Source organism: Bufo gargarizans, chromosome 1 (assembly GCF_014858855.1).
Source record: "Bufo gargarizans isolate SCDJY-AF-19 chromosome 1, ASM1485885v1, whole genome shotgun sequence".
NCBI lineage: Eukaryota > Metazoa > Chordata > Amphibia > Anura > Bufonidae > Bufo > Bufo gargarizans.
The window spans coordinates 49,899,189-49,912,637 of record NC_058080.1 but is presented as its reverse complement, the minus strand read 5'-3'; positions in this window follow the sequence as shown (position 1 = coordinate 49,912,637).

The window sequence follows — 13,449 nt, the reverse complement described above, 5'->3', positions numbered from 1 at the left end:
AGGGGTTTAAAACAAGCATTCTGCTGCTGGTGCTACTTCCTCTCCACCCACCATCTCCATCAGCCAGTCACATGGGCTGGGCTGAGCCAAACCTACTAAGTATGTTAACATTACTCACTTTACTGCCCTAGATAGTGTCAGGTTGTTGCCAAGCGTGGTGGTTTGGGGTAGGGTCAGTGGAGGTGGTATTCTGGGGTGGCGTCAGTAGGGGTGGTGGTCTGTGGTGGGGTCAGCAGGTTGGTGGTATGGGGTGGGTGGAGTCACTCAGGGTTGTGGCATTGGGTGGGATCAGCAGGGTGGTGGTCAGTCAGGGTGTCCAGGGAAATAGTGAGGACTTCTTTTTGCCCAGTCTACTTGTTTAACCTCTATCACTCCCGGACTGGTTGAACCCTCCTGTTTTGACTCAACCAACATAGCTGCTAGGACTATGCAGCACTAGGGTTCCTCAATGAGAAACCTTAACTACTCCACACAGTCCCTGCACTAAACCTCCCTCTGTAACTGACATGGACCTGGGACCAGAGAGATAGCAGAGTATTATATCCATTACTAGTGTTTTTAAAAGTTTAGTTGTTTCATGGAAAGCTTGGTGACAACCAATATGTCCACTCTTGTACCTGCCAAAGAGGTTGTAACCCATCTTCCCTATAAGCCTCAAAGGGAGATCTGCCTACTTACACAGCAATACACCCCCAAACCTTACATTAATATTATAGAACTAGAATTATGGTTGGGTGACAACTCTATGGCAGATATACAGTGGACTTTAGGTTGTCACCTACCTTTCCTGGAAACCACTTGACAGAAGACAATGTAGGCTTTTTTTAGGCAAATCACCACTGGGACCCTCAAAGAGCAGCTGGAATCTTCAAGAAATCCCATCAACAAGTGTTTTATTACACTGCAGCTCCCCCACAGGGGAAATGAAGCATTACACAATTTGGTGGACTATGTGTGAAACATGGATGTGCCAGGTCCTTCAGGGAGAAACAAACCACTGTGGCTAATAGATGATGACCCTGAATGGTGGACTCACCTCTGTGAGCCCAAAAAGTCTCTAAAAAGTCTAAGAAATGGATTTCTAACCAGGACCACTCTCATTTAATGAGGATATATAAAAGATGGGGTCGCCATGCCTTTAAACATCTCCAGCTTATAAATGAATATTCTGCTACGGACGCATGGTTTATAAAGCCATCACCTTATCCAAACAGATAAAGTGCGGCTTAATCAAGAAAGAGACGTGGCCGCAGATCTGTGTGTAACCTGCGCGAGGGTTGTCAGGGCTCAGATAGCGAATGTCTTATCTGCTTCTACAAAAAATAAATATGATGACATCACTGAGCAAGCGTTAGCGTGCGATAAGCGTGGATCCGGGTGACCTGCAGATAAGGCACGCCGACGCATATTACACATGCAGCAGAGACAGATAGGGGAAGTAAACATGGACAACAAGCTTTTCCATTAGACAGGTTGTCCCACAAAAATATTCTACATTTTGCACCTCAGCACCTGGATATGAATACTTTTGCAATTGAATGCAATTAAAAATGTTTTATAGCCGCTGACTTAACCAATATCTGTATAGCGTCACCTGCTGTTTGTGCTTTTCCTTATTTTTCTGTCCACCTCAGTAGTGGACGCACATGCTCAGTTCCACCCTTTAACTGCCAATGGGCAGAGCTACTGATAGAAGCTATAAAAAGATACAAGGGCTTAATAAATGACCCTTAAAAGATCTTGGTAGTCTCCAAATCTCCATATGCGTGAAGATGTCTGTGTGATTCATTGACATCTTTATCTTTCTCCAAATTCCATTTAATTCCGGGTTTTCCAGCCCTTTACACAACACTCTGCAGCCTAGTCATATTTATGGTGTTTATCTAACGAGGAAATTGGCACTTACTCTACATCTGAATTACTGCTCTACATGATGAGATGTGTTCTCTATTTGCTTATGTTTCATAAACTTAATGGTTTTTTGGTTTTATTAAAATATATATATAGCAGAGCTGGATTTGGCATGTCATTTATGCAGTAGGTTTACCTTTAATCCGATAGAAAGCATTAGGTAACATTATAATATCACATGAGTTTAGCCAAATGACAAACATTTGCTCAGCTCCAATGAAAAAATGCTGTTCCATGAGAGGTACCGTAATGGGCCCCACATCTACCCCATTTCTTTTCATTTGTTTAAAGCAGGGGTGCACAACATTTTCTGGGTGGGGGCCACATTGTCAGACTGAACCAACGTCAAGGGCCGAAAATAAACTGTAAAGGGGTATTAACAACTGAAATACTGTATTTATGGCAAATTGAACATACAGTATATACCATTAATGTTACAATTCCAGGACTCCCATATAATGAGAGAAAACATGAAAAATACATGTGAGCAACCACAAGACATAGACATACATGTCTGTTACCAGATGGTTGGGGGCCACACAGACTGATATCAAGGGCCGCATGTGGCCCCAGGGCCGCAGGTTGTGCACCCCTGTTTTAAATAGAGTCTTGCTTCAATGTTATACGAAAAATGGTGGCGGAACCACTGTGTCAACTAACTTGGATGACGTTGGACTAGATATTAGGGCATTCTGCAGACAGGCCCCTGGTTTTCACCCTTTAACTCCTATGCAGGAATCTGGTTATTGTGGCAGGGGAGCCACCAGACCAGGCTGCTACCTCAGGTCCCCATCAGATGAAGAAATTTAAATAAGCCCAATCAAACCTGAACTAGTGGATAGTAAATTGCCAGTTAAAAAGTCACAAGGACAGGTACTTTTACGCATGCCACCTGGCACTATGTTTTTGCCGTGTGCGTTACTGCGAATTTTTGTGGTTTTTGGCCATGCGGCATCTGCAAGTGCAACATCAATAGAAACGGTCTACTCACAATAGCATTGCAAAACCACCGCAAAAACATGCGGCATCTTCCTGTGCGGTAAGTGGCAGTGCGCCAAAAATATGGTGCTATTCGCCACATAATTGCGAACTGACTAATATGAATTCCTTTACAATCTTCATAAGGAGAATCTGCAGCAGCCGTAGAGTAGACCGCTCTGGGGACGCCATAACACACACACCCCAACTACTGCAGAACCTCTTTGTGGAAAAAAGCAGATGACATGTCAGTCGATCAATGAATGTCAGTAAGGCAGCGGTGGTGTAACTAATAGTTCCATGGGTCCCAGAGCAAACTTGTACCTGCCTCTTCATTCCCACTACATTTTAACCAAATAATATTATGCCATATGGCCACCACCAGGACCATGGCCCGACCTCTCAGCTCGGTTAGCATGATTTATCACACCGACGCGACGTGGCCCACCACCTGCACTATACCATCAGCATTACCTTACATTGCCCTACAGCCAACTGAACAGCTGCCTCCCTTGCATGCATGGTGTAGCTCCAGCATAGTGGCAAGCCTGCAAGTCAGTGTTTGTCATGGGGTGTATGCAGCTGGGCTGTGTGTGTACTTCAGCTGTGTAGCAAAGCTGTGTTTGTCACGGGGTGTAAGCAGCAGGGTTGTGTGTGTATGTCGGATGTGTAGTAGAGCTGTGTATGTCAGGTGTGTATGCAGTTACTGATCTTGAACCCTCCACTTCCTTAAACCACCAGGGGCTCCACTAACCTATGTATTTTGCTCAGGTGGTGGCGCTCTACAGGGATGTGATGTGAGCGGTACCAAGGGGGGGGGGGAGGCGGTGCTCACTGGCTACTGTGCACAGCGGCTCCTCTACCTTGGTTTGTCCTGGGTATTCTGTGTATTAGAAATCGCTGATCTCGTTACACTACATCTGTTATTCCTAATTGCCGCCAGCATGGACATTCCTATATGGAGACTGCAGTCCTTGTCCTGGAAGAAGAACTCTGCGCTGAAGTGCATGCATTTTCTATTACAGTCCTGGGGTGGCTATCTACTAATATATATATATATATATATACTGTGTATGACCATATATCCCAGGCCGGCAGAGCACGGCTCCTCTCTGACTGATTCCACGGTGAAATTCATTTACGATTTCCTATGCACATCAAGTGGGATAATCTGATGAGCTTCTGGGCAATTAGTCACTTAATTCACCATGCAGGAAATGTCTTGTCCTAGAATAGCGCTGTCACATCACCGCCACATCACGTGTCAGTGACCAGAGAAGTTAAGAAAGAACGTAGGACTGGGATGACCTGGGATATGAGTGTTCATGGCCATGGGACGTTGTGTCAGACATTGACGAGTATGTCACAGGCCACATTACCAGCCCTGGTCTATCACATACATACGGCAGAAATATTCCAACATCCCGTGTACAAATGTAGAGATGTGGTGTCTGCTCATCGGTTTCTCTTTCTTACAGTAAGTGATAGATAGATAGATAGATAGATAGATAGATAGATAGATAGATAGCGTATGACTGAGAGGGCCCATCCTCTATGTATATAGGACCTTAAGGGCCCCCGTTTTACACATTAATGTCAGAGCTTGGGCCCACCGGAGGATCCTCTGGTAGTCTGGTGGGTCAGTCATACTCTGTAAAGAGATATATTGAGAGATAGATAGATAGATAGATAGATAGATAGATAGATAGACAGACAGACAGACAGATAGATAGATAGATATGAGATAGATAGATAGAAGATAGATAGATAGATAGAAGATAGATAGGAGATAGATAGATAGATAGAAGATAGATAGGGACAAAGTGGGACTCTGGGCCAACAGAACTATTCCACCTAGAACTCTGCAAACACTTTCTCCAGGTCCACAGGGGCACCTCAAACAGCGCCTGTCGAGCAGAACTGGGCAGATTCCCACTCTACTTTGCTGTACAGAAGAGGGCGCTATCATTCAGAGCCCATCTACATAGCAGCAGTCCCAGCTCCTACCATCACAAAGCCTTGCTACACCAAGAAGCCCCAGAAAAACAAAGCACCCCGCAACAAGTCACCCAAACCCAGCCTGCCCAATCCACCAACCAATATAGCCTGACAAAGGGCGGAATCCAGAGGACGATACACAAGTTCAAAGAGGAGTATATTAGCGTCTGGAAAAACGACATAAGAACATCCCAGAAGCTGACAGTATACCAGAGCCTGCAGAGGGAGTACAAACTGGCCCCATATCTGGAGAAACTCCCCAATCCAAAAGACAGACAGATCCTGAGCCGGTACAGACTGAGCGCCCACAGCCTGCTCATTGAATCCGGGCGTCATCGACAGAGGTACTTTCCCAGGGAGAGCAGACTGTGCCAGCAGTGCGACCAGGAGGCCATGGAGGATGAGGCTCATTTCCTGCTGCGGTGCCCCAAATACTCAGCAGTGAGAGAGACTCACTTCAGGAGACTGTCTGATCTCTGCCCAGACTTCACCTCCATGGAGGAGGAAGAGAGACTCCCCATACTGCTGGGGGAAGAGGAGAACACAGCGGCCATAGCAGCACAATATATTACTGCCTGCCATGGACTGAGAGGAGCCTGATATACTATGGACTCCTATACCCCCACCCTGGACCTGTCCCCACCCCCAACCCTACCCAATTATTTACCACATGCTTTGGCAATGCTAAAATGTATTTAGTCCTGCCAATAAAGCTGATTTGATTTGATTTGATTTGATTTGATTTGATAGGAGATAGATAGATAGATAGATAGATAGATAGATAGATAGATAGGAGATAGATAGACAGACAGACAGACAGACAGACAGATAGATAGATATGAGATAGATAGATAGATAGACAGACAGACAGATAGATAGATAGATAGATATGAGATAGATAGATAGACAGACAGACAGACAGACAGATAGATAGATAGATATGAGATAGATAGATAGATATGAGAGAGAGAGATAGATAGATAGATAGAAGATAGATAGATAGATATGAGATATATAGATAGATAGATAGATAGATAGAGAGATAGATAGATATGATATAGATATGAGATATATAGATAGATAGATAGATAGATAGATAGATAGGAGATAGATAGATAGATAGATAGATAGATAGATAGATATGAGATAGATAGATAGATAGATAGATAGATAGATAGGAGATAGATAGATAGATAGATAGATAGATATGAGATAGATAGATAGATAGATATTAGATAGATAGATAGATAGATAGATAGGAGATAGATAGATAGATAGATAGATAGATAGATAGATAGATATGAGATAGATATGAGATAGATATGAGATATATAGATAGATAGATAGATAAATATGAGATATAGACAGGTACACCTACTACCTGGACCAAAAATTAAGCAATCGGGGAGCTTTAAACAAACCATAGAGATGCTAATAGACATGTATGCAAAACCTTCTATGCCATTAGAAGTCGTCAGTATCATCTCAATCCACCAGTGACTGTCTATCTTAAAATCTTTGATAATACGATCTCCCCAATCCTCCTGTATGGCAGTGAAGTCTGGGCTCTGGATACATACCCAGACTCGTCAATATGGGATCTGGGCCAACAGAAATATTCCACCTAGATTTCTGCAGACACCTTCTCCAGGTCCATCAAAGCACTTCAAACAGCATCTGACGAGCAGAGCTGGGCAGATTCCTACTATACTTTGCTGTCCAGAAGAGGGCGCTAAAATATAGGGCCCATCTACATAGCAGCAGTCCCAGCTCCTATCGTCACAAGGCTTTGCTACACCAAGAAGCCCCAGAAAAATGAATCACCTTGGAACAAGTCACCCAAACCCAGCCTGCCCAAGCCACCAACCAGTATAGCCTGACCACGCCACCAACCAGTACAGCCTGCCCAGACCACCAACCAGTACAGCCTGCCCAGACCACCAACCAGTACAGCCTGACCACGCCACCAACCAGTAAAGCCTGCCCAGACCACCAACCAGTGCAGCCTGACCAGGTCACCAACCAGCACTCCTGACAACGCCACCAACCAGTACAGCCTGACAAAGAGGGAAATCCAGAAGACAATAAACAAGGGCAATAAGGAATATTTCAGCATCTGGAGGCATGACATAAGAACATCACAGAAGCTGACAATGTACCAGAGCCCACAGGGGGAGTACAAACTGGCTCCATATCTGGAGAAACTCCCCAACTCCAGAGACAACATATCCTGAACTTATTAAACTGAAATACACCTAAATAAGGCATATTTCTGGCACAGATTGCAGCACAAAGGTCCCTTGAACCGCAATCTGTGACTTTTCCCAGCTCATGGCAGGTCTAAAAAAGTGGGCATAGCGTGGGCGGGTAAGGGGACAGGCCGGCAAGCCGTCTCATTTACCATTTTCTACCCCTGTTTTAGGTGTAGAAAATGGTCTACACAGTTGCAAGAAAAAGTATGTGAACCCTTTGGAATTATATTGATTTCTGCACAAATTGGTCATAAAATGTGATCTGATCTTCATCTAAGTCACAACAATAGACAATCACAGTCTGCTTAACCTAATAACACACAAAGAATTAAATGTTACCATGTTTTTATTGAACACACCATGTAAACATTCACAGTTCAGGTGGAAAAAGTATGTGAACACCTAGAATAATGACATCTCCAAGAGCTAATTGGAGTGAGGTGTCAGCCAACTGGAGTCCAATCAATGAGATGAGATTGGAGGTGTTGGTTACAGCTGCCCTGCCCTATAAAAAACACACACCAGTTCTGGGTTTGCTTTTCACAAGAAGCATTGCCTGATGTGAATGATGCCTCGCACAAAAGAGCTCTCAGAAGGCCTACGATTAAGAATTGTTGACTTGCATAAAGGTGGAAAGGGTTATAAAAGTATCTCCAAAAGCCTTGCTGTTCATCAGTCTAGGGTAAGAAAAATTGTCTATAAATGGAGAAAGTTCAGCACTGCTGCTACTCTCCCTAGGAGTGGCCGTCCTGTAAAGATGACTGTAAGAGCACAGCGCAGACTGCTAAATGAGGTGAAGAAGAATCCTAGAGTGTCAGCTAAAGACTTACAAAAGTCTCTGGCATATGCTAACATCCCTGTTAGCGAATCTACGATACGCAAAACACTAAACAAGAATGGATTTCATGGGAGGATACCACAGAGGAAGCCACTGCTGTCCAAAAACATTGCTGCACGTTTACAGTTTGCACAAGAGCACCTGGATGTTCCACAGCAGTACTGGCAAAATATTCTGTGGACGGATGAAACCAAAGTTGAGTTGTTTGGAAGAAACACACAACACTATGTGTGGAGAAAAAGAGGCACAGCACACCAACATCAAAACCTCATCCCAACTGTGAAGTATGGTGGTGGGGGCATCATGGTTTGGGGCTGCTTTGCTGCGTCAGGGCCTGGACGGATTGCTATCATCGAAGGAAAACTGAATTCTTAAGTTTATCAAGACATTTTGCAGCAGAACGTAAGGCCATCTGTCCACCAGCTGAAGCTCAACAGAAGATGGGTGCTGCAACAGGACAACAACCCAAAGCATAGAAGTAAATCAACAACAGAATGGCTTAAACAGAAGAAAATACGCCTTCTGGAGAGGCCCAGTCAGAGTCCTGACCTCAACCCGATTGAGATGCTGTGGCATGACCTCAAGAAAGTGATTCACACCAGACATCCCAAGAATATTGCTGAACTGAAACAGTTCTGTAAAGAGGAATGGTCAAGAATTACTCCTGAGCGTTGTGCTCGTCTGATCTGCAACTACAGGAAACGTTTGGTGGAAGTTATTAAATGCAAGGGTTCACATACTTTTTCAACCTGCACTGTGAATGTTTACATGGTGTGTTCAATAAAAACATGGTAACATGTAATTCTTTGTGTGTTATTAGTTAAGCAGACTGTGATTGTCTATTGTTGTGACTTAGATGAAGATCAGATCACATTTTATGACCAATTTGTGCAGAAATCCATATCATTCCAAAGGGTTCACATACTTTTTCTTGCAACTGTATGTAAGACAGTGAAGAAGCTGTCTTACATTTAGAAAAGGTGGTGGATCTGCCGAAGTTATGAAGATGCCTGCACCTCTTCATAACTCCTGTGGATCCACTGCCAGGAACAGGGCTTATTAGGACCAGCATCTAAAAGGCTGGTCTTTATAAATGTGCCCCTCTGTGTGGTGGAAAATTAACACTGCACATCACCCTGAACACACCATCCCCACCGTGGAACATGGTGGTGGCGGCATGATGCTGCAGGGATGTTTTTCTCCAGCACGGACAGGGACGCTGATCAGAGTTGATGGGAAGATGGATGGAGCTAAATACAGGGAAATCCTGGAGGAAAACCTGTTAGAAGCTGCAAAAGACTTGAGACTGGGGCATGGGTTCACCTTTCTATACTCCTTCTAGCAACTGTACAGACCCAGGGAGATCAGACTGGGCCAGCAGTGTGACCAGGAGGCTGTGGAGGATGAGGCCCACTTCCTATTGTGGGGCCCCAAATACTCAGCAGTGAGGGAGACTGACTTCAGGAGACTGTCTGATCTCTGCCAGGACTTCACCTCCATGGAGGAGGAAGAGAGACTCTCCATACTGCTGGGGGAAGAGGAGAACACAGCGGCCATAGCAGCAAAATATATTACTGCCTGCCATAGACTGAGAGGAGCCTGATATGTCACTCATACCCTCGCCCTGGATGTGTCCCCATCCACATCCCCCATCCTTGCCAAGTTATTTCCCACTTGCTTTATCAATGCTTATATGTGTTTACTCCTGCCAATAAAGCTGATATAAAGTTGAATAGATTGAGACAGACAGATAGATAGATAGATAGATAGATAGATAGATAGATAGATAATAGATAGATAGATAGATAGATAGATAGATAGATAGATAGGAGATAGATAGATAATAGATAGATAGATAGATAGATAGATAGATAGATAGATATGAGATAGATAGATAGATAGATAGATAGATAGATAGATAGATAGATAGATAATAGATAGAGAGAGACTCACTTCAGGAGACTGTCTGATCTCTGCCCAGACTTCACCTCCATGGAGGAGGAAGGAGAGACTCCCCATACTGCTGGGGGAAGAGGAGAACACAGCGGCCATAGCAGCACAATATATTACTGCCTGCCATGGACTGAGAGGAGCCTGATATACCATGGACTCCTATACCCCCACCCTGGATGTGTCTCCACCCAACCCTACCCAATTATTTACCACTTGCTTTGGCAATGCTAAAATGTATTTAGTCCTGCCAATAAAGCTGATTTGATTTGATTTGATTTGATAGATAGATAGATAGATAGATATGAGATAGGAGATAGATAATAGATAGATAGATAGATAGATAGATAGATAGAGGCCTTTGTCAAGCAAAATAAGGAAGTTTTGCTTGACAAAGGCCTCATTGATCTGGGCTGAAACGTTGCGACTTAGGAAATAAACGGGTCTAGCAGCCTTCACTGAACCTGGAGCGCTGCCTCATCATTTGCTTTTTTTGGATACTGTTTATGGATCTTTGCCTGAAATCCAGGAGGAATTGCACCCTTCATATTAGTGACTGCGCTGCTGCTTCTTTTGTTTGTTGTATTAGATAGATAGATAGATAGATAGATAGAGAGATAGGAGATAGATAGATAGGAGATAGATATGAGATAGATAGATAGATAGATAGATAGATAGATAGGAGATAGATAGATAGATAGATAGATAGATAGGAGATAGATAGATAGATAGATAGGAGATAGATAGGAGATAGATAGATAGATAGGAGATAGATAATAGATAGATAGGAGATAGATAGATAGATAGATAGGAGATAGATAGATAGATAGAGAGATAGGAGATAGATAGATAGGAGATAGATATGAGATAGATAGATAGATAGATAGATAGATAGGAGATAGATAGATAGATAGATAGATAGATAGATAGATAGATAGGAGATAGATAGATAGATAGATAGGAGATAGATAGGAGATAGATAGATAGATAGATAGGAGATAGATAATAGATAGATAGGAGATAGATAGATAGATAGATAGGAGATAGATAGATAGATAGATAGATAGGAGATAGATAGATAGATAGATAGATAGATAGGAGATAGATAGATAGATAGATAGGAGATAGATAGATAGATAGATAGATAGATAGATATGAGATAGATAGATAGATAGGAGATAGATAGATAGATAGATAGATAGATAGATATAGATAGATAATAAATAATGAGATAGATAGATGATAGATATAGATATAGATAGATCACATTGCAGTCTGGCGGAGGAGGGAAGTGATTATGGAGCTCGGCAGGAAATTCTCTTCCATTTACAGTAAACATCAGGTAATTTTCTGAATTGCTCTCTTGGTTCCTGGACGCAGGGTTCAGTCTGAACTGATGCAGACAGGATCGGAGCCACCTCCGCTGATTGCCGCTGCTGGGCCATAAACAGATGATTAGTGCCGGCAGCAGCAGAGTGGCCCGGGGGAAGGGAAACTGTGACAGTGTTTACATCAGCGTTCCAAGTGTTACAGCCATTCAGGCCAGAAATGAGAGACGTTTACTTCCTCGCTGCTTAGTTAAGAGACATTTCCTCTTCTTCTGGACAGGCTGGGTGATACGCTGTATGGTCTTACATTCACAACTTCAATGAAGGTTGTAAGAATTAGAAAAACATGGTGGATTTTTTACACAGAACAGCACCACAGTTGTCAACAGGTTGTGTCTGGTATTGCAACTCAATCGAAGATAGAGATGGCTTATAAGTTATTGCCTTGGGGCCCGTCCATCGCCCCACATCAAATCCACAAGAAAGAAGTAGTCTGTATGTGACCAAACACCTACTGTGTATAGCTATGGAGGTAAAATCTGCACTTCTGTCTGCCAGCAGCCACCACTAGGGGGAGTTCACTGCATACTGTCCTAATACTAAGATCAATGTGTAATCAGTATGCTTTTCGCTCCTACGCTCCCTCTAGTGTTGGCTGCAGATAGCCAGCATTTTACTATTTAACTCTATGTTAAAGCAGAGGATTTGGAGCTCTGTATCCGAAAAATCTATTGCTATAAAGATATTTGCATGGACAGCAACGCTGAAGAACTTCAGAACCTTATACCAAGCCAGAAATACATGATCTTAGTAGAAGTGTTGTATTAAAAATAACTACCCATAAAGTCACCAGTCAACATATAGCCCTATAGTTCAATTCCAGTAGGACATCTTGATGTACTTCCTACCACATTCATAATACTCATACACTTTTTCCCAGATCAGAAATATTACCTTGAAAAGTCAACTCATCACCATGTAAAGATGGCCCCAAATGACTTCCACTTTTTAAAAGATAACCACATGGACACCATATCCACTGGTGGTCCAAATATAGTACTGGTAAATGGTTGTAACTTTTTTTGCAGACCCCCAAAACTAACTTAGGGGACTAATCCCCTATGGATGGCCATTAACTAGTTGCAACTAGTTGGGGCTCTCTACTTCCACTGGTTGTCCATGTGTAACACCCCAGAGGTGCATTACCACCTTTACACCTTGCTACTATCTCCTATGGTTAACCACGTGTCATCCCATGCATTATATTCCAGGTCCTACAGCAATGTGCCTTCAAAATATTGTTATGTAACTGTTCAACTGTAATATGCCTGGTTCACCAGCAGATGGCGGCATACATGGCAGAGCTATTTTACCTAGAATTAAACCCTTCTTTCCATTCTAGCTCTCTCGAAGAGAGGGAGCAGCTTAGCTAGTTAGAAGTCAGTATAGCCTACCCCTTCGAGGGGAGAGGTTGAGTCTAAAGTACCCCCTGCTAGAGGAAGGCTGTGTTCAAGCCAGCAGAGCACCTTCAGCTCTGCTAGATTTTGAGGCCAAAGCCTGAAGCCTCTGAAGCCAGGTGCAAAGTTTCCTGGATAAACAATGAGAGACAGACCAGACCACAGAAAGCAGAGTACAGCAGAAAGTAAAGGAAAAGATTCCTATTTAAGCCTGTTAGCACAGCAGAGCCAGGGAGCAACAGACGTTGCAGAAAGGAGTTTGCCTGCCACTGTTAATGCCAAAGCCTGCTGGAAACCAAGACAAAGCTTGTAAACTGTTTGGAAGTAAGTTTATTCAAGTAAAGCTGTTGTTCAATTATATCCAAGGTCTGGACTCAATTTGTTCTTCATCCCCCAATTCAACTACCCCATTTGCACTGCTTCGCATGACCACGCCTGGGGTTCCAGCGTATCCAGGTAGGAGCACCGTGAAATGTGCAACACCATTAAGGGACATTTAGGCTACCCTACACCACTCTGGAATTCCTACACTGGGTACCACGATATCACTGAAAGGGGCCCTGTGCCCTTGTTGCTTCACGGCAACTGGCGTCACAACAGAACTATTGACTTTTTCCCTCTTGAAGGGAACCCTATCTTAGCGTAGGCCACGTGCACCGCACATGGTTCAGTGATTATCACTGAAAGGGGCCCTGTGCCCTTGTTGCTTCACGGCAACTGGTGTCACAACAGAACTA